The sequence below is a fragment of the Leopardus geoffroyi genome, chromosome C3, assembly GCF_018350155.1.
Source record: "Leopardus geoffroyi isolate Oge1 chromosome C3, O.geoffroyi_Oge1_pat1.0, whole genome shotgun sequence".
Taxonomy (NCBI): domain Eukaryota; kingdom Metazoa; phylum Chordata; class Mammalia; order Carnivora; family Felidae; genus Leopardus; species Leopardus geoffroyi.
The window spans coordinates 83,554,146-83,576,181 of record NC_059338.1 but is presented as its reverse complement, the minus strand read 5'-3'; the positions used below and the strand labels follow the sequence as shown (position 1 = coordinate 83,576,181).

Sequence of the window (22,036 nt, the reverse complement as noted above, 5' to 3'; positions counted from 1 at the left end):
CACTTGCAATTCCACTGGCAGAGCCAGTGAGGGCCCTGAGCACAACAGGAGAGGGCCCGTCTCTGTGCCCCAGTCTGCCTCTCACTTCCTCGGGACCTTGGGGTCATGGGCACTCTGATTCCTTATTCATTTGGACACAGCATTGGGCCCCAGCAGTGATCCCAGGCCACATAAGGGAAGCGTTATCAGCATCCTGAGAAAGCCCAAGGCCCCCTGGTTCAGATGCAGGGTATCTGTGTCACCTGCAGAGCAGGTGAAATGTCCCGTCCTTGAGACAGAGTGTCAGGCAGGATGTTCGTTCTGGGAGTAGCAGCCGCCTCATCCAGGCCCCAGCACAAGCGACGTGTCAGACTTCCCTAAGCACCCAGCTCTCTCCTCTGCTGCCGCTGATGGATTCCTGAGGAGTAGCCAAGAGACTCCTGTCACCCTGTGCTGGACCGGTCCCCTTTGTCCCTGGCTTGTCTCTGTGGGTGGGAAGTGACCACACCGGCCGTCAGGCTCAGTGCCTTGAGGCAGGGCTGTGACCGTCCCCACCTTGACCGCCCTGGCCGGTGCACGACTCCCCACCCCCGGCTCTGGCAGCCAGCACCTGGCTGGACTGGCCCCTGGGAGAAACTTGGAAGTTCTGGTTCCTCATTTTCCACGGAACATTGCTCTGTGTGTGTGGTTTAAAACGGTAATTAAAAACATTCATCAATTTGGTTGCCTTGGAAAGAGGTTCTTGTTCCGCAGGAGCTGATGCGTATTACCGCCGCTGTTCTCTCCAGGAGGAAGCAGTGAGCTTGCAAAGCGGTGATTCGGCTGCAGAGTCACGACTGGGTGTCGGGCAGCCTCCGTAGCCCCTCCGACCGTTAGTTTCCAGGTCTGTAAGATGGAGATGGGGCTCATGCTGTGCCCTGCCGTCCTGGGGTCATGGTGAGTGCTCTGGGTGGTCCTGTGGGGATATGCCTCGGCAAGGTGCCCTGTACCGACGGTGCTCATAAATGACGCCGTTAGCTTGATCCGGTACGGTTCTCTCCTGCCTTCCTGTCCGTAGAGCACCTCTCGTGCATACCGCCGTTTACTGCTGGAGGCACAGCCGGAGGATGGCTGAGTGTTAACCCACTGCACGGATTCCCAGGGCTTCGCTTGTTCCCTTGGCCCCAAGGACCGAGCCCCTACACCAAGTCATCGTGCTGAGACAGGAGGAGGGGAGGCCTTTTCCTCCTTACTGGGAGGAGACTACGAAGTTAAGACCCGAGCATTTGCTTAAATGGCGTTCATAATAGCGGGCATTTCTGAGTATTCACAATAGGTCCGGCCCCATGGTAAGCTCTGCAGAGGCTCTCACTTGACACTAACAAACCTTTAAGGGGCGTCTGGGTGGCCCAGTCAGTGAAGCGTCCAACTTCAGCTCAGGTCATGATCTCACACTCCGTGAGTTCGAGCCCCGCGTTGGGCTCTGTGCTGACAGCTCAGAGCCTGCAGCCTGCTTCCTCTCCCTCTCTCTCTGTTCCTCCCCTGCTTGCATTGTGTCTCTCTGTCTCTCAAAAATGAATAAACGTTAAGATGAGAAACTGAGGCTCAGAGGGTAACTTGCTCCAGCCCCTAAGAATTAGACTCTGGTAGACCTGGGATGCCAATCCAGGCGGTCTAACAACCAGGGAGCTGGGCTCTTACCCTCTCCAGGGAATAAGGCAAATACATTTTGACAGTAAGGCACAAAAGTGCCTTAAAAATAGGGAGGCGCCAGTAGCTGGAGCGTAGATGTACCCAGGAGGGCTTCGTTCTGAGCGGGTTGCCAGTCAAAGGACTTCCCTGAGTGCTGGGGGTTGAGCCCCTTTTGCTGGGGGCTGGGTGCTGGGGCTGGACGGACGGGCGAGCCCAGCACCTGGTGGGAGGAGACAGGCACTCCTGGGCTTGCAGAACTGCTGTGGGTCCGTCTGTGATACTAACACGTCCAGGGGTGGAGTGTGACAACCAGGGGGCCTCAGAGAAGCAACCTGTGACCAAATTTTTCCTGGAGGAGAGAAAAGGAGTGGACGGTGGGGAATCCAAGCCACCTGGCCTCTGCTGTGGCTGTGGGGTGAGCGTGTTTCTCCAGCTGTTCCCCCACTTGAGGGTAAATGCCCTTGCACAATTTGTCAGTCTTATTCTGAGCCTGTGTTCACTCGCTTCATATTCTTGGTGATTTGGCAGCTAGGGTGCCGGGTGTCTTTGGGGTACAGGAGGGAGGTCTGGAACGGGGGAGAATCACCCCGTTGTAAATGTGATTTGGCTCTGCTTCAGGTGCCTTAGGAGGCCCCTCCAGAGCTGGTAAGACCAGCAGCGGCCCCCTCGCCCCCTTCCCCCCAGCCCTTTGGGCCGATTATCAGTTAGGATAAGAATCCCTGGTGAAGCTACATTTTTTTGTTCCCTGAGTAATGCATGATGTCTACCGATCACATGTTACCAGATGACAGTGTTGAGCTCAGATAAAGCTTACATCGAAGTTAATCTGACACAGCTTCCAAGGTTCATATTACCCCCATCATCTGTGCAATGGGCTGGGCATCCAGGGACAGGATATTCTCAGAATGGAGTTACTGGGTGTGTTTCTCATTTCCCTCTACCCAGACTTCCTGGACTCAGGTGAATGGAAAAGCTTTAGCGGGGGAGGAAAACGTGATCGATCAGCGAGGGCTTTGGAGTCAGGAAGACCTGACTTTCAGTTCTGGCCTGGCCTCTTAGGTGACTTCTGAAATATGGAGCCATCGAAACTGGTCTTATAGGATTAAATGGCTTAATGCAGTGGAATGTCTAACACGGTGCTTGGCACATAGTGGTTGCTCAGTAAATGTCTGCTCTTCTGAAGTTTCTCATTTAGCATGTATTAATATGCACTTGGTAGTTTTTCACAGGATTGAAACATCTCATCCATTTTGTATAAACATTAATACTAATAATTCTCGGTCCTTTTCTTGCATGTTTACAGAATCCTGTCCTACCTGAGATTTTGGTGCCTTCAATCTGAAAAAAAAATACGCATCCCTCTGGTACTCTAGAGGAACTTGAGAACAGTCCTTCCCTGAACTAAAGCCAGACCATTGTGGGATTTGGAGAATAAAGGTAAGAGATTTCTTCTCTTGAGCTTTATGGAGCAAAAAAAAAAAAAAAAAAGGCCTTGGGAATCGGCGATCTCCTGCAACACAAGTTGGGGTGTGGTTCTTGACTTCTTGGCCTCGCTTCCTGTGCTGGTTTGAGAAGCTGGCTTCCCGTAATCTCACCTTGACACACGGGGACCTGGTTCTCGGTGTTCAGGGGCCTCAGTGCTGTGCTTTCGGAGCTCTCCCTCTGGCCCTGGCCGAGGACGGAGCCCACCACCTCCTAGGGGGGCTACCCCAAGCCTTTCCTCCTGGCAGAAGGTGACGGGTGCTCTGGCTGTCCTGCTGAGACGTGTGGGGACGGCACCGGAGGAGCGTGAGGAAGTGCGTGGGGAGCAAAGCTCCTTTTGGGGCTGCCTGCTTCCCGCCTCCGTACATTGAATGCTCAGTCACACCAAGCCAGAGGCTGCCTCGGGGGAAGGAAGAGCTGAAAGCCTGGGATTCAGGCAGACCCCAGTTTTCCTGGTTTTGCCACTTGCCTCGTCTCGGGTGAATCTCTCAGCTGCTCCCAGCCTCGGTTTCCTCATTTGTAAGATAGGGATCGTATTAGCTCTTGCCTCAAGAGGATGTTGTGGGTATTGAATGAGATAGTGGAGATAGTTCAGCCGGCTGCCTGGCATGGAGGAGGAAATGTTCCAAAACAGGAGGGTGTTTTTTGTTTTTTTTTTTAAGTTTATTTATTTATTTTGAGAGAGAGAGAGAGAGAGAGAGAGCAAGCACATGTGCAGGGGAGGCGCAGAGAGAGAGAATCCCAAGCAGGCTCCACACGGTCAGCGCAGAGCCCAGTGTGGGGCTTGAACTCACAAACTGTGAGATCATGAACTGAGCAGAAACCAAGAGTCACATGCTTAATGGACTGAGCCCCCCAGGAGTGCTAGGGTTTTGTTTTTTTAATTCATTAACTATACCGTGTACGGTTCCTTCCAGGCAGCAGGCTATTTTGAAGTCCGTGGTCTGCTCTTGTCTCTGCCTTTCACCTACCGCCAGGTCTGTCTGGGCAACGGCTTGTGCATGCTACACAGACAACCCCTTACCCCCGCAGAGTTGATTACTTCCTCTTCCAGACTGTCGCCGGCGCTCTAGGGCATGCTTCCCTCATACCACGTCATTCTCTCCCCCACCCGAGCCCGTGCCCCCAGTCACTGGTGAGAGCAAAAGACCGTCTTACCCATCCCGACACCCCCCCTGACACTCTTGTGGATGTTGAAAGGACAAAAGGAATGAATAATTGAAAAGGAGGAAGCAGAGAGTAAGAGAAAGAGAGAGAGAACCAAAAGAAGAAAGTTTCTAAAGACTGACAGCAAAGAAAGAGGTCAGTTGAAATAAAAACAAAACAAAAAAACCCGCAAGATGTTGAAAAGAATAAGTCACATAGAAAAAAGGAAACCTGATCCAAGTGGGGGCTTGTGAGAAGACAGGTAGGAAGTCAGGGTGACAGGATAGCAGGGGATGGTGTTCATGTGCTCCTGGTGTCTTTTCTCTTGTGTCTTAACTGTGTCCCGGGTGCATTTGTATCTCTGATCTCCTGTGTCCCCAGCAGTCCCGTGACATACATGACGGTGAGCGGGAGACCCCGCTCTTCACTCAGGGTGGGGGAACCGACACACATCTGGGTTCTCCAGACTCCCCACGGGCATGGAGGGCTGCAGAGGGGCTCTTGTCCACTGGGGAGGCTTTGCAGAGAGGGTGCTGCAGCCTGAGGCTCTTGGAAGGCGCATGTCAGTAGGAGCCGAGCTGCTTTATGGTTGGGAAGCCCCCGCATCCTGTGCTCAGCACCCCAGTGCCCTCCTATCCCGCATTTCCACGTCAGGATCCGATTTCCCACTTTGGGGACGGAACTCGTCTGCACCGAGTGCAGCTGACAGGCCTCCTGTGGAAGCTGTCGTGTGCTCCTTGGTCCTTGTGCACTCAGCCAGTCCTTGCGTTTTGCTTCCAGAGCCCCCCCCCCGCTCCTGATCCGGGCGGCCGACTTTGGAAGCAGGACTAGTGCAGGTGCCTCTTCTGTGGTCACTGTTTTTCCCGTGGCACCTGGAATTAGGGCTGGTGTTCCAGCTGTTCCAGCTGTTCTATTCGAGGGACGGGGGATGACGGGTCTCCAGTCACTGGGTAGGGGGAGCTGGGAGACGCATCGAGCCGTCTCTTACGGCTGTAGCCATGGCAGAAGTGAGCAGCGTTGCCTGCATTCTGTGGATAGAGGAGAGGCTGGACCGATCTGTCTGGGATGATGGGAAAGGAGTTTCCCCAGAACTCAGCTGTTGGGAGCACATGGAGGGAGCAGGAGGCCGTGCTGGGGCTCGGAGGCGCACCATCCTGAACGGGTCCGGGCAGGGCTGCTCTGTGCCGGGGGCTCTGAGAAAGGCGTCGGCACTGTGCTTGTGCATGTGGTTCTGCCCATCCTGAAAGCACTGCTGTTCCACTGGGGGCCCGCCCACCTGCACCCCTGCCTTCCGTGAGCCTGCCGTGGAACAAAGATCCCACAGTACACCTGCATTCTCGCCGCTCCCCCCTGCCACGCCCCCTGTGACCCTGGACAGGTCCTTTCCCATTCTCCAAGTTCTCGTTTCTCAGCCGCAGAATGGACCAGCCCCACCTCGGGTTGGTCTTGAGGATCCCAAAGCTGGCCTGAGAAAATGCTCAGCAAAAAGGGAGCCCTTATTACTGGCTTCTCCTCCACTTCCTTCCTCACCTGTCTGCTTCTGACAGGTTATCCTCTCATCCTGGCCCTTCCTTGGACATGCACACAGGCTTGACTTCTTCCCTCTGACCCTCACCTTGCTCTTCTGGACTCCTCCCCTGGCACCAGCGCCCCCTGGGAGCACCTCCGGCTCCTGCCTGATTGGTATTCCCAAGCTGCTCCCCGACCCTGACTTTTGGGGAGAGGGCATCTGAGAGCTCGTGCCTGCCTGCCTGCCTGCCTGCCTGCCTGCCTGACTGTGGGCATGAGCCCACCCTGGTCTTCTCTAGCCACAGGCTGCTTCCTGTGTTCACTGCCTGCAGCACCGCAGGAACTCCTGGCCCACTCGGGACTCTGGGCTTGAAACAGAAACGTTTTTTCAGAACACCTCTGCTATTAGCCCATTTTACTATTACTCTGTTTCTTGTGGTTTCATATTGAGGTTTTTGGCTCATTGCATTTGACCTGGAGTTTATTTTTAGTAGTGAAGACAGAGTTCAGTTAATGTCAAAATGTGAGGGCAAATGCAGAAGAGGGATTCGTAAGTCTAGGGGAAAATGCACCTAATTTTGTTTTTTTCTGATAATATCTGCCACACCGGCAGACGCTGAGCTTCCCCAGTGGTGCTACCGTGGGCTTATGCCGAGGCAGTACCTGGTGTCCGGGCTATCCCCTGAACACGAAAGTGCTTCTGGGACTCTCTCGGTCCCACCAGTCCAGCAGCTGGCCACACAGATGGACAACCACTACAGTTATCGTTATGCGTGATAATTATTGTGATTATTATTAAAGGCCAGGCTTTGTAACTTTGGCTCTTATTATCTCCCCCGTGGGCTTCATTGTCGCCAGAAGCAGCATACAACTTTCTTGAATATCAGCTCTTTCCCCTGCACTGGAAATATTTTCTGAGGAGGCTACAGGTCTTGCCCTCTGTGTCTAGTCCCAGCTTTTGGCATCGGGACAGGAGTGCAGGACGTGCATGGGCAGTGTTTTCTCGGGCTGACTGAATTTGAGGTGCTTGGAGTTTGGGCCAGAAAGTCGGAAACAATGTAGAAAGTACTCCTCTTTCTTTCTTTTGTTTTTGTTTTTTTTTTAGATTTGACCATCTTTTTAAAAATATTTTTTAAATTATTTTTTAAAATTTAAATCCAAGTTAGTTAACATGTAATATAATATAATAACATTTGCAGGAATAGAATTTCGTGATTCATCAGTTACGTATAACACCCAGTGCTCATCCCAACAAGTGCCCTCCTTCGGGCCCCTTGCCCATTTAGCCCTTCCCTCCACCCAACACCCTGCCAGCAACCCTCAGTTTGTTCTCTGTATTTAAGAGTCTCTTATGGTTTGTCCCCCTCCCTGCTTTTATATTATCTTTGCTTCCCTTCCCTTATGTTCATCTGTCTTGTATCTTAAATTCCACATACGAGTGAAGTCATATGATACTTGTCTTTCTCCGACTTTTTTCACTTAGCATAATACCCTCCAGTTCCACCCACATTGTTGCAAATGGCAGGATTTCATTCTTTGGTGGCTGGAAAGTACTCCTCTTTCGAGGGCCCCCCGGTCTGCTTTGGGAAGCATGATAAGCACTGCCATGCGCTTACGGACTTTCAGTTTGTAAAGTTCTCCCTCGTCTTTTCTCCTGTCTTTTCGTCCATGACTATTTACTCAGAACCTGCAGCATCCCAGTGTGCAGGGTGCTCAAGTGTAAAGGAGGGAAAAGCCACCTTTATTTCTTGCTCTGAAAGAAATCTGGAAACGGAGACTGGCCGTCTGGATCCCCTGGTCGTGGGCCGCTTACCAGTGCCACCCTAAATCCGTACGTTGAAACCCTAATCCCGAATGCAATGGCCTCAGGAGGTGGGGCCTCTGGGAGATGATGAGGTCATGAGGGTGGAGCCCTCACGATGCGATTAGTATTCTTATAAAAGGACCAGAGAGAGAGAGAGAGAGAGAGAGAGAGAGAGAGAGAGAGAGAAGCTTCTCTCCACTCTCTGCAGTGTAAGGCCACAAGCCGGAAGACTGTCTTTTGCACACCAGGACCTGAAATCTGCCAGCACGTCTTGGATGTCCAGCCGCCAGGACCGGGAGAGATGAATGTCTGTCATCTAAGCCACCCGCTGTGAGTGGCATCCTGTGAGAGCAGGCTGAGCAGACCGGGACGCCGTATTTCACAGATGAGTGGGCTGCAGACTCAGAGAGGTGGTGTTGGTGAGGCCTCCCTGCTGCCTGCTGCATCTCAAGTTCGAACGTGCATCTTCCGAATCTGAATCTGACCTGCAGCCTGTCTGGACTGTCTCTTTGCGGCCCCTCACCTCCGCATCTGTGTGTCCGTGTGCCCCTCTCCCGTGATTTTTCTCTGCCGTCTTCCTTTCCCCGTCTCCCAGATTTTTCTTCTGAAGATGAGGGTCTTTCTCTCCCCAGTGCCTCTTGGGGGAAAGGGATGAGGGGATCGCGGGGCTGCACTGTGGCTGCTGCCCGGGTGGAGGTCTCCCTCTCCAAGTCCCCCTCCCCAGCACCTGCTGTGGTGGCCCTGGCAGGATACAGCCACTCCTCCCCGTCCTCCTACCCTGGTCCGCATCCCCACCGTGAGCCGGGTGGTGCCCCAGCTCTGCGGAGACAACAGTGGATAAACACACTGGGGGAGACAGCATTCAAACAACTGTATTTGTGTAGTGTTATGGACTAAATGTCTGCACGCTCTCTACCCCACCCCGAGTGTGGCTGTATTTGAGCGCAGGGAGTACGGAAGCTTACTCGAGGGTGAGGCCCTGATCTGATCGACTTAGTGTCTTTCTTTTTTAAATTTTTTTTTTTTCAACGTTTACTTATTTTTGGGACAGAGAGAGACACAGCATGAACGGGGGAAGGGCAGAGAGAGAGGGAGACACAGAATCGGAAACAGGCTCCAGGCTCTGAGCCATCAGCCCAGAGCCCGACGCGGGGCTCGAACTCACGGACCGTGAGATCGTGACCTGGCTGAAGTCGGACGCTTAACCGACTGCGCCACCCAGGCGCCCCGACTTAGTGTCTTTCTAAGAAGAGAGGCGGCAGAGCTCGTGGGAGAGCTGCACCTCGTCTCTCGTGTGAGGACGTAGCAAGAAGGTGGCTGTCTGTCCGCGGAGAAGAGATCTCTCACCAGAGACCGAAGGGGCCAGAACCTTGGCCTCAGACTTCTTGCCTGCAGAGCTGCGAGAAAATAAATGTCTGCTGTGCAAGCCACGTGGCTTCTGGAGTTTAGTTACGCAGCCCGAGCAGTCTAAGATGCATGGCGGACGCACGTCTTGGGCCACAGGCCACAGGCTGTAGGGAGGTTTGATTGCCTTGGCCCCAAAGCTCCTCTTTACGTGTCGGGTCCTGGCCGACAATTTTGAACCTTCACAGTCCCATCTTTAAAGTAAGGTGTCCGGTTGGTGTGCCTGGGTGGCTCAGTCTGTTAAGCGTCCGACTTCGGCTCAGGTCATGATCTCATGGTTCATGAGTTCGAGCCCCGTGTCGGGCTCTGTGCTGACAGCTTGGAGCCTGGAGCCCGCTTGGGATTCCGTGTCTCCCTCTCCCTCCGCCCCTCCCCTGCTTGTGCTCTGTCTCTGTCTCTGTCTCTCTCCAAAATAAGTAAACATAAAAAAATATTTAAATGAGGTGCCCAGTGGAGCGACCATAAGAGCTATTCTCTGTTCTGTCTGTCCTGGCGCAGGGTTTCCCTCAGCCCCGCCCCGCTGACAGTTCTCACTTTGTGTCTTTCTTGCTTGCACAAGATCCGCTCTTTACCGAACACTCCCGTGGTCATGACATCAGGCGCCTGGGAGTCGAGGCAGCCCTGGAGTCCCGGTCTTGCTCTTTGTGACCCACGGGGCTGCCTCGCTTCTCAGATCCGCTCCCCGTGTCGCAGGAGCTGCTCACGTCAGTCGTGTGTGCCTTCTCTCAGCCCGCCCGTCTGCTTCCTCCCGACGCGGCTGAGCACTGGGGGTCCTACTAGTTGCGATTAGGCACCGCTAACAGGGTGCTGCCTTCAGGGGAGTAGTAGTGGTGTTGGGTGGGGCACGAACACCAGTAATACAGTAGTAACGCACATGTATTATTCATAGCATTCCCAACACTTTCCATGTATTATCTCATTTTTCAGAACGTGTGAGGGGGTGGAGGTTCAGCAACACACCCTGGACAGCAAATGAAGGCATCTTCCCATGGAATGTGTGTGATGCACAGATTAGTACTATGTGCTTTTGCATCATTTCAAGCTCTTTTTATTTTCTAACTTGAGGCTGATATCCAGGAGCTTTTACTAACTAGAGAACCGTTAGCTGAATTGAAGTAAGGGCTCCACATCCTGGGTCGGTCCATCCCAGTGGGTCTCTTGGTGCCTCTTACCCCGGACGGCCCCTGTTCCCTCCCGGATGCTTCCCAGCTTGGGCGCCAGATTCTCTCCAGTGAGAAACCTCCTGCCCTGCTCCTCTGGGATCCGGGTTTGTCCGGGGGACTGGCTCCAGTGGGTTTTCTCCTCGGTTTGTAATGAAATAAGTGACAGAGCCCCACATGGCACACAGCTGTCTTGTGGCCTGGCTCCTCTGAGATGCGGGTGGTTCCAGAAGCCCTGTGCTGCTGTATTCTGGGTCCCTGTTGTCACTGAGTAATGACCAGCCTACTGGGAATTCTCATTCTTCTGCTCCAGCCATTTTTCCTCCAGTTGTGTCACTCTTGCAGAATCGGTTGTAGCAGGTGCCTTTGGGAAGAAAACACCCATCCATGGGATAGATGCAAGCTGGCCTGCAGGGTTCCTTTTATTCTCCTGCAAAGATGAAACCTTTATTAAAGTAGAGAATTGATCTGCTCTAGCTTCGGACAGCGTTCAGCCTCAAGGACTCATATGGCCATTTTTCTGCTGTTGCAGAGCTGAGGCACCCTGGCTTCAAGCCTGTGGGAAGTGAGATGCATTAAGGAGAAGTTTCATACAAATAAAAATACGAAGGGGTGCCTGGGTGGCTCAGTCGGTTGAACGGCCAACTTCGGCTCAGGTCATGATCTCATGGTCCTTGAGTTCGAGCCCGGTGTCAGGCTCTGTGCTGACAGCTCGGAGCCTGGAGCCTGCTTTGGATTCTGTGTTCCGCCCCTCTCTCTGTCCCTCCCCCACCCACTCTCTCAAAAATGAATAAATGTTAAAAAAAAAAAAAGTAAAAAAAGTAATAATAAGAGGAAAAAAAATAATTTAAGCGTCATCCTCTCTGATCTTGCTTCTTCCCTGGTGGACTGGGGGGCACTTGAGACCGTAACTGGCCATGTGGGGGAGGGGTATGGGAAGGGTCCCAGGAAGGAGACACAAGCCCTGGTCTCTGCTTCACCACTGGGAAGAAGGCTCTTGGATGCTTCTGAGCCTCAGTTTCCTCCTCTGCAGAGTGAGCTGTTCTGAGGACCAAATGACATCGTTGCCTGGCTCCTCAAAGACACCTGAGATGCTCCGCCCCTGGCCACTGAGCTGTAGGGTTCATTGGCCATTTGCTACGGGCCTTCGGAACCCGATGGTCTCCAGTGATAACTGAAAGCAGCGACTGGCTGGCTGCCAGAGTTCCTCCCAGCTTACACAGTCCACGTTCACACCAGTTCCCTTCCAGGCTGATAACGTTTTCCAGAGTTGAATGGGAGCACTGTAAGATGGTCATCACAGGAGCAGAAATGCAGGGAAATATTCCAGATGTCATAATTTTTTACCTATACCCCCTGTGCGTCCACTCCCCCGTGCCTATCCTTCACACACATTTTTTAACAGACTTTATTTTTAGAACAGTTGTACGTTTTACCAGAAAATTGTGACAGCCTTTCTGAATGGTCTCATATACCTCACAGTCAGTTTTCCCTGGTATGAACCTTTTACGTTACTGTGGCACATTTGTTACAATTAATGACCAATATCGATGCATTATAGTTAACTATCATTTATACTTTTTAGATTGCCTCAGTTTTTACATGATGTCCTTTTACTTCTCAGGATTCCATCCGGTATACTATATTACATCTAGTTGCTATGTTTCTTTAGGTTCCTCTTGGCTGTGACAGTTTCTCAGACTTCCCTTATTTTTGATGAACTTGACAGTTTTGAAGCGTACTGGCCAGGTACTTTGTAGATTGTCCCTCAGTTAGGATTCGCCTGATGTTTTTCTCAGCAGTAGACTGGGATAATGGCTTTGGGAAGGAAGACCCTGGGGGCAGAGTGCTATTTTCATCACATCATTTCAAGGCTGTATGCTACCACCTGAGTAATCACTGTCAATGTTAACCTTGACCACCATTTGTCAGATTTCTCCATTGTAAAATATTCTCCCTCTCCCACCATCGCCCCCACCCCCAAGCGGACAGATGTCACTATATATAGCCCACACTTAGGGAGTGGGAGATTATTATACCTCTTGGTGGTGGAGTATCTACGGCGACTACTTGGAATCCTTCTCCGTAGGGGATTTGTCTCCCAGCCCCCATGTCTATGTCTGTGTCTATGTGTGTGTATGTGTCTACATACATCAGTGTGGCATCACAGATGTGTATTATATTTATTATATACTTTGGATTATAGTCCAGTAGGACTTCATTTATTGCATTGCTCGTGTTTTTCCAGCCTTGGCCCCTGGGAGCCCTTCCGGTTGGCTGCCATGTCCTTTTGACATACCCCCTCCGCCATTATTTTTACACACCTCCCATTATTGTGGCAGTTTTTGTTTGTTTGCTTGTTTTTGAGCATTTCCTTACTTTCTGGCACTACCTCTGGATTTCCTGCCCCAGACATAGAATCAGCCATTTCCCCGAGGAAATTTCCCCTGGTTTCTTTTGTCAGAGAATGAGATTAGAAACCAAGGCGCAGGTACTAGATGTGCTCATTGCTACTGGGGTGTCACTGCTCTTAGGCCTTCTCAGGGATAGTGATGAAATATATGTGTGTAGGGGCACCTGGGTGGTTCAGTCCATTAAGTGTCCCACTCTTGATTTCGGCTCAGGTCCTGATCTCATGGTTCGTGAGTTTAAACCCCACGTCGAGCTCTGTGCTGATGGCATTGAACCGGGTTTGGATTTTCTCTCTCCCTCTCTCTCCCTCTCTCTCCCTCTCTCTCCCTCTCCCTGTCTCCCTCCCTCCCTCCTTCCTTCCTTCCCTCTCTCTCTCTCTGCCCCTCCTCTGCTCATGCTCTCTCTCTCAAAATAAAGAAATAAAATTAGGGGAAAAAAATGTGTGTGTGTGTGTGTGTGTGTGTGTGTGTGTGTGTGTGTGTGTATACTAACTCACATATACCCACATGTGTATAAATATTTGCATGAGTATCCTTCTGGATCTATATGAAGCTAACTGAATTCATACTGATGTCCCAGCTCTAACTCACGCACTGTTGAACAAACTTGTTTTTTTTTCAGCCACACTGGTTGGCAGGGGGTGGCAATGAATGGTGAGGTCCCAAAATCCACGTGGGCAGAAAGCCGTGGCTGAGAACACTGGACTTTTCCCTGTGAGCAGTGTGGTCTCATGAGCAGAAGTGAAGGTGAGCCAGACACAGTGGGACAGAGGCTCAGAAATGCGTACTGCCCAGAATGCTTGTAGACCAGGAAGCTATCACAGGCACACTGGCCTTTGCATAGCTCTTTCTGGGCCTGTGTGCCTTTCATGGTCTCTTGGCCTTCCTGTCCTGCAGGAAGCTTTTTTTCCATGTCACCCCTACTGCTTGGCCTCTCTTTCCACACTCCTGAGCCCCCTGGCTTACCCCATTAGAATGTGCCCCTCCCTCTCTCCCTTCCTTCCTTCCTTCCTTCCTTCCTTCCTTCCTTCCTTTCTTCCTTCCTTCCTGTCTCTCTCTGCCTTCCTCTCTCTCCCTTCCTCCCTCTCTTTCTTCTTTTTTCCTTCCTCCCTCCTTTCCTTTCCTTTCCTTTCCTTTCCTTTCCTTTCCTTTCCCTCCCCTCCCCTCTCCTCCCCTCCCCTCCCCTCCCCTTCCTTTTTTCTTTCCTTTCCTCCTTCCTTCCCTCCTTCCTTTCTTCCTTTCTTTTCCACATCTTCCAAGTAGACCAAACCTTTGAGGGAAGCCCTGTGTCATCTCAGTTGTGACTCACACAGCCCCCGAAGTGAAGGAGAGGCTTCATCCATTCAGCTCCTGAGTTTGTTGGGAAAATAAAGCCGTGGACAAACACATGCCCCTGACTTCTTGGAACTTGATGCTCGCCAAATGGGCATGAAGGCATTCACATACACTGTGGGATACCCCCCCCGGTTTCCTTTTCTGCCAGGTGTCTCGAACTCATTTATCTCCAGGGCCAGGCAGGCAGCGTGAGGGAGTGATGTGGGCCTGGTGGGCAGGCAGCAGGGATTGGTGGGGAACTGGGAGGCACACAGGGCCGATGAGGAACTGGGACACCTGGTGTGACGTACGGGCCGGGCTGCCCAGCTCGGGTCTGTGCCTGACTAGTTGTTTGTAAACTTTTTGGTTCTTGCCCCCGTGCATGCCCAGCATAAAGGGAGTGGTGGCCAGCCCGCGGTTTCTGGTTCCAGCCCGGGAGGACCGCTGGCCCAGTGTGGCCAGATCTGATGGCTCCGAGGGGACTGCAGGCCTGGGAGGGAGGAGGGCCCCGCCCCTGCCATCTGCCCCCTGTTCCTGACATGTCACCGCGGCAACTCTTCCTCCTCTTGGCAGCAGCATGTGGTCCCGTGCCAACAGTGGCTTCCAGTTTGCAAGCATGTTTTTTTGGTCCCGCACTCTGGGCACCAGCCTCACTGGCTGTTCTAGGAGATGACACCCCAGCCAGGACCCCCACAGGCCCCGCCAGACTTCTCAGAACCCCACTCTCGTGCCCCATCCCTGAGGGGGCGGGCTGCCCTGGGGTCCTCCTCCTGCCTGTTCAGTAAACGGCTCTTTGTCTGAAATTGTGCCTGTTGAGGCGACTGGTGTGCTTCCTCGTCCCAGATGGGACCCTGATTAACACGCAGGGCGCCTGTCCGTATTTCCCACCCCTGTCTCCTTCGCTCAGCTGAGCTCGAAGCGGGTGTCCAAACTTGTGACCCGGGGGCCCCACCACCCACCTGCAAGCCCTTCCTGGAAGGCCTGCTGGCCTGCAGCTTCCACTCACTGCTGGCCGTCCTCACCTCCTGCTGCCTCCCACGGCCACGGGCACTCCCGGGGTGGCGGGGGGGGGGGTGGCCCGCCAGCAGCCCCTGGTTCACAGCCCGCTGAGCAGGGCGGGCGGCGATGCTCTGGGTTTTCCGCAATGAGCCCTGGTCCCTGGGGTGGGCCAGGCTCCTCTGTGTCCGCAGAGGCGTGTCCCCCCTGCGGGGTGGAAACAGCCTTGTCAAAATGAACCAGGGCAGCGCTGACGGGAAAGTGAGGCCAGCGTGGGGAGGGCACATGGGTCGGTGCTTGCCAGGGGGTTTCCTCCCTGCCGATACCCCACAGGAGGCTGCTTCTGGCACGCTTCCTGCAACCCTGCACCCCCCGCCCCCACGGCCACTCACTGAAGAGTGTCGCCTTTGTGCCAGAACAGCCCTCCTCCCAGGATTTTCCCCTTGCCCCCTGCCCCAGCACCATCGCCTGAACTCGCCCTCCTTACAGGGCATGGCTACAACCCTTTCGTCACTCCACCGCCGAACCCGTATGTTCCTTGGGGTGCAGTGTGGTGGATGATAAATCATGATATTCCTCGGTCTTTCTGATTGATAGCGATCATTATGATGGTCACCTGTGTCCAAAACCGGCCTTCTTCGTACATGCATTCCATTTTCCTGGCGTTGCTTTGCACGTTACCTTCCTCATTCAGGACCTTCCAGAATGGGCTGTGTGGATTTATCGGGGGTGCGTATTAGTTTGCCAGGGCGGCTGTAACAAAGTACCACCAACAAGGTGGCTCAAAACAGGAGAAATGTGTTCTCAGACAGTTGTGCAGATCAGAAGCCAGGAGGCAAGATGGTGGCAGGACCGTGTTCCCTCTGAAGGTTCTAGGGAAGAATCCTTCCTCTCCCCCTAGTGTGTGGTGATGTCTGCCAGTCATTGGCCATCATTGGTTTGTAGCTGCACCTCCCCTTGCCTCTGCCTCTGTCCTCATTTGGGCTTCTCTCTGGTGTGTCTGTGTTCAAATTTCCTTTTTCTTAAAAGGATCAGGTCCATCCTAATCGCAGATGACCTCACCTTAACTTGATTACTTCTGCAAAGACCCTATTTCCAAATGAGGTCACATTCACAGGTACCGGGAGGTAGGACTCCAATATATCTTTCTGGGGACACAGTTCAACCCCAAACAGGGTATACGAAGAAAACGTTATAGCTTCTATTTTTGTTTGTTTTATTCCTTTTTTAGAAAATATCTTAATTTCTTTTTAACGTTTGTTCATTTCTGAGAGACTGAGACAGAGCATGAGTCTCTGAGCGTGAATCCAAAGCAGGCTCCAGGCTCTGAGCCGTCAGCACAGAGCCTGATGCAGGGCTCGAACCCACGAACCGTGAGATCATGACCTGAGCTGAAGTCGGATGCTTAACCGACTGAGCCACCCAGGCGCCCCGAAAACGTCTTCATTTTTGTAAGCTCCATAGTATCCAGACATTTATGTGTATAAATGAAAAAAAAAATACTTATGCAGAATTTGGGGGCTGTGCTCAAACACGAGTGTTGAGAACATATTCAAAACACACACACACACACACACACACACACACACACACACTCATCAGGCCACTGGTCTGACTTATAGACTGGCCCAGTCACAGTCAACTTGGGCTGCCGTAACAAAATACCGTATGTAGACTGGGTGGCTTAAATAGCAGGGAACTAATTTTCACACAGTTCTGAGACTAGGGATCCCAACATCAAGGTGTGACTGATTCAATTTCTGGTGAACTATCTGTTCCTGGCAGGTGGATGGGTACCTTCCTGCTGTGTCCTCGTAGAGAAAGCGAGCGAGAGAGAGAGAGAGGGAGAGAGAGAACGCAGGCTGTATGGTGTCTCTTATAAGTACATTCATCCTTTTGGAGCCAGGCTCCACCTTTATGACATCATTTATTCCCCATTACCTCCGCGAAGGCCTTTTCTCCAAATACAGTCACGTTGGTGAATGGCACTTCACCATAAGCATTTTTGGGGAGACACAGTTCAGTCCATAGCAGGGCCCATCTTCTGGGTTTTATTACACAATCCGATGCCCTTGGCTCTTGTGAATTACAGAAGAAACCTGAATTCCAGCAGGGCAGATAGACCCTGACTTCAGTTCCAGCTCCACCTGGCTTTTATCTTGGTGTTCTTCATCACTTTTTATTTCATTTCGTTTTATCATCAGTAGCCGGGTGCCTTAGGCAAGTTCATTACCCTCTCTGAGCCTCACTTTCCACATCTGCAACATGGGGATGATGCCTGCCTGGGGAGTTGTTAGCAGCTGCCGACAGTTTCCCCTTCTGACCACCGCTCCCTCCCTGCTGCCCTGCAGCCGTGGCTCCTTTGGGCCTGCCCCAGCAGGGTGGGAGAGTCGTGAGGGGCAGATACTTCGTTCTGGCTTCTGGCGGTCACTGTAGGCACCACCTGCTCTGAGGCCTTGCTGGGCCCTGCCTTTCTCAGCCCCTTTATGTGTCATCCAGTCGTGGGTCTCGTCTCCCCCTCATGATGTCATTGTCGGTATTGAACCGCCGTTTTGTTTCTTTATGCGTGGAGTGTCTTGCTCTAGGCCAGCTCGTAAAGCAGGTCCGTGGCATCCAGCCAGCTTGTATATAGCAGGTGATCAGTGACTGAGAATTTATTGGGTTTGTCGGGTAGTGGAGAAGGGAGGGCTTTGGCCCAGCTGCCAGAGCTTCTTCCCCTTCCTCTCCCTCTCTCCATCTCAAAGGAGGCTGGGGCGGGGGGGGGGGGGTGGGGAGTGGGCAGGATGAGAAGCTCTCCTTCTGCCCTCACTGCCCACTGCCTCGGACACAGTGAAAAGCTCTCCTTCTGCCCTCACTGCCCACTGCCTCGGACACAGTCGGCAGGAAGCAAGGTCTCCATGATCCTAGACAAGAGCCCCAGCAGTGCCGTCACAGGACCATGGGCCTGGACGTCACATAACACAGTGGGAGCCCTTAGCCTGTCCCTTACTGCTAGCAAGGACTTGGGCAAAAGCCCAGTTTTTCCTTTTTGCAAAATGAAGCTTATTAATAATGGTGCCTGCCTCGTCAGGTGGCAGTGGAGAGGAAATGAGACAACGTGTGTGTGCCCTTCGGACCAGGAAGGGCCTAAGGGAGAGACCCAGGCCAGCAGAGCCACTGCTCTCCAGATGAACTCTGCACGAGGCTTCCAGAGTGAGTTACTTCCCCTCACTGAGTTTCTGCTCTTTGTACAGGTAGTAATGCTTTTCTCGAAGTTGTTATGAAACGTTACATAAGGTGACATGAAGCGGGTTGTGAAACACAACACAAAGGTTAGTAGTCATTATTAGCAAGTGTGATTGGGAAACTTCATTCCTGCATTGGTATCGTCTGAGATTTGTTACCTTGACATCTGGAGCTGAGGCCCAGTGATGACTGGTACACATGCAAATTGTTGAGTCCTTCCCAAATAGCAAGTAAATATGGCACCCTGCACATTTGTGGGAGTCTTTTTCCCGGGAGTCTTTTGTAGCACACGTGCATGCTGTTGACTGCTGTTTGGCTGGAGCCCTGACCTTCTGAAACTTCTGAAAAGGTCTCCAACGAACAGATGGACCCATGTTCCTTGTTCTTGTGGCTCCTGCTCACGGCATCTGCCCTGGTGCTGGCACAGCCATAGCTGGTTCCCTTTGCTCCTGCGTTGGACATTCCAGCGGACTGTAGTGATGGATGTTGGCAAGGGAAAGTGGGTACTCTCATACACCGCTGGGGGGCCAAGGCAGTGATGAATCAGACTGAGTTTGTTGAAGGAAGCTTTGGCAGGCCCTTAAGGGGCCTCTTAAGGTTGAGAGTATGTGCGCTTCTGATGAGTCAGTCTGTCTTCTAGAAATAGTAAGACAAGTTGCAAAAGATACTCGTTTTACAGCATTGATAAAATAGCAGACCCTGGAAGACTGATGGACAATGATTGACAATGTCCTACTCAACAGTCACTAAGAAGAGTGAGATGTGCCCTCCTCAGTGCATCAGATCAGGAAGCACTTGTCTGTTGGCTTGTCCCTTTACTGATTATATTGACCTTGATCCCTGGATGAAGGCGGTGTTGGCCAGTTTTCTCCACTATAAAGTTACTATTTTTAAGTATCTTGTCAGGAGATACTTTGAAACTATGTAAACATTGGGTTTCTTATCTTGCTTGTATCTACCTAATTTTAGCACCCATCATTGATTATCTGCTTGAAACTATTCAACTGTTGGTACTTGCCAAACAGTGGTTGTCCATTTCGTCATTATTTCTATACTTATCAGTTGGGATTCTAACGTAAGGAAGAGCTTACTTTTCCACTCAAAGAAATTTAATGATTTGTACTGTTATGAGCCCATGCATTTTTACTATATGGGTATTATTGATAAGTGCAGTTATTTTTTGCTCAAATTTTTCTAGATATAGCCATGGGGGCCTTTCAGGTTGAGCGCTGTGTCCTGTCGACATGTTTTGAGGACTGCCTTGCTTTCGGGCACTACAGGATATGCTAGTCCCCTCTTGTGCCATCCCTACCCCAACTGTTGAGTCAGCCACTGGTTCCGTGGAATTCTTGCCAGAACCACAAACGCTGAAATTAACAATGAGGAATAGTGAGAGAAAACCAAATTGAGGGACATTCGACAAAATAACTGGTCAGTACTTTTCAAAAATGGAAGACAAAGCAAGACTGAGGAACGGTTCCAGATTAAAGGAGACTAAGGGATGGGGCAGGTGAGTGCATTAGGGGACCCCGGATTGGATTCTGAATTGGAAAAGACACCTTTGGTAAAATCTCAGTAAATCTTTGGACTAAGCATTCGTATTATATTAATCTTAATTTCCTGGTACAACTTGGTAATTGTGCTGTGGTTACACAAGACGTCAATGCTGAGAAATTGTAGGACTATGGGAATTCATTGAATCTGTAAACGCTTTTTGGCAGTGTGCCAACACTTTTTGGCACTCGGAAGTGAAAAATTAAAAAAAGAAATAAGAATTTAAATACAAATAACATAAATCGATATATACGAATTTAGAGAGGTGTCCATAATCAATTGAAGACAAGTCGTACTTTTTGTATAGAACCAGCCCACTTTTGTAAAACGAGACGGAGCAAAATGTGCAAATGTGTTTTTATCGACACATGGAGAAATTCTGAGAAGGGTTAGTACTTCTTGTGAACAGATATTTCTGGGAAATGCAATTGGAAGGTGTGAGAAAGTAGGAGCTGCTACTTTGACTCTTGTTTTTTAAACAAAGAGCCTGTTTGGATATTATCATGGAAAAGTGGCTTGTGCACGTGTGTGTTTAGTCTTGATGACCTCCATCCAGCCCCATCCCTGTTGCATACTCTTGCACCCAGGCAGTGCCGCACAAAAAGTCTTACCCAGAGAACACTCGCCCGATGTTGAATCCACCGTCTGCTTTCCTCATCCGATCCTTAATAAATCTGTTGGTTGGAGGCGCACAGGGGGACCTGCAGTCCACGCCGGTTAACGGTGAAACCAACTGACTCATCTTCCCTTTATCTGAGGAAGCCGGCCATCGTTCATCCTTGAAAACTTTAGGGAGAACTTTATTCCTGAGCGCACATTCTTCTAGGCTCCCCAGGGGAATGTAAATTACACGCAACAGTCATCCTATTTGCTCCTCTAAGGAACAGTGATTAGTTAAGTGGTACTTGATGTCTCGAAACCCAGTTCGTGAGTGAACCGTGATCGGCTCCTCCCAGGATTTTTTTTTTAATTATCACTAGGCTTTAGTAGTTTATGTAAAATTTCATTTACTTGGATTTATGTTTGCATATAGGTTAGTTTTCTCGTTTTAGAGCCAATGCTCCTTGATTCAAGAAGGGAGAAACACGAACAAAAGTTAACACCTCTTGAAGGTCCATTTGTGCTGAGAGCCTTTCCAAGTTGACTACCGTGATGTCCCCACTACTAGGTAACACTGTTCCAACTTATCAGTGAAGGAAACGGATACAAAGAAGTGCCCTGTAGCCTCTGGTGTGTTCAGTGGATGAGCTCCTGCAAGAACTGGTCCCTGCCTCTTGCCTCCTTTTGGATTCATTCTCCAGAACAGTTTCTGTTTGCTTCCTTCTGCTCACTGGGCTGCCCCATGAGCTTTTGTGGCTCCTACAGGCTGGTTCCACTTCTGCATTCTGGATTCTTTGCCTTGTTCTGGCATGGTGTTTCCGTGGATGCTTCTCTCGGTACTCATTATAAGGATGGTGATAACGGTAAAAATAGAATATACACATGTCTTTATCCAACCGTCGCTATGCTGGGCAAAATGCTGAGCTCTCCCAAGCTTTATGCTGTTGATCCTTCCAGCTACCCAGTGAGGCTTAGGGGCTCAGTGTGGGATGGCAGCCTGAAAGCCACAGCCAGGTTCGTCTAGGAACCAGAAGCTAAGTCCATTCTATGATGTTCTCTTCATTTCAGTATTCACTTAGTTAAGCTCTTGCACTAGGTTTTTTTTTTTTTTTTTTTTTTGCAAGCAAGTAAACTCGGCCAAATTCTTTCTCCCACAGCATTATAGCCACATATTCCCAGACATTATAAATATATGGTTGAACCAATATTCATACACATCACCACTCTTTCAATGACATAAGCTAATAATGAAGTATCCCAAAATTAAATTACACAGCTGAAAAGCATATAAAATATTAGATGTCTGCTTACTTCATTAGTAGAAACAATTTTTTTTTCAACCAAAGGCTATGGAAAAGAAGGGAAAAAGTTCAGTATTTCAACAAATATCATCTTCCAGTAAGTATGGTAAAAGAAATGACAAGATTTTCAGAAAGTCTGTGATCAGAAATTGTTTTCGCTACAATAAAACCGTCACGTAACAGGGGCCTCTGGGTGGCTCTCGGTTGAGTGTCTGACTTCGGCTCAGGTCATGATTTCACGGTCCATGAGTTCGAGCCCCACGTTGGGCTCTGTGCTGACAACTCAGAGCCTGGAGCCTGCTTTGGATACTGTGTCTCCCTCTCTCTCTCTGCCCTCCCCCGCTTGTGCTCTCTCTCTCAAAAATAAACATTGAAAATAACTAAAAAGACCATCACATAACAAAGTATTTCAGTCTTTTAAAATATGTATTACATTGAAGGGCCCATTCTATGTCCCAGGTAAGACACAGGTACCATTAT

At 50.8% G+C, this 22,036-nt stretch overlaps 1 long non-coding RNA gene across 19 annotated transcripts in view; it reads left to right on the top strand.

Moving 5' to 3' along the window:
* The window catches only part of LOC123585459, a 371,435-nt gene that overhangs the window by 147,269 nt on the left and 202,130 nt on the right, over positions 1–22,036 (top strand). For all 19 annotated transcript variants that reach the window (XR_006706190.1, XR_006706192.1, XR_006706181.1 and 16 more), the window contains one exon: positions 2,954–3,087. This is a non-coding gene — a long non-coding RNA (uncharacterized LOC123585459). The remainder of the gene's footprint in view (positions 1–2,953; positions 3,088–22,036) is intronic.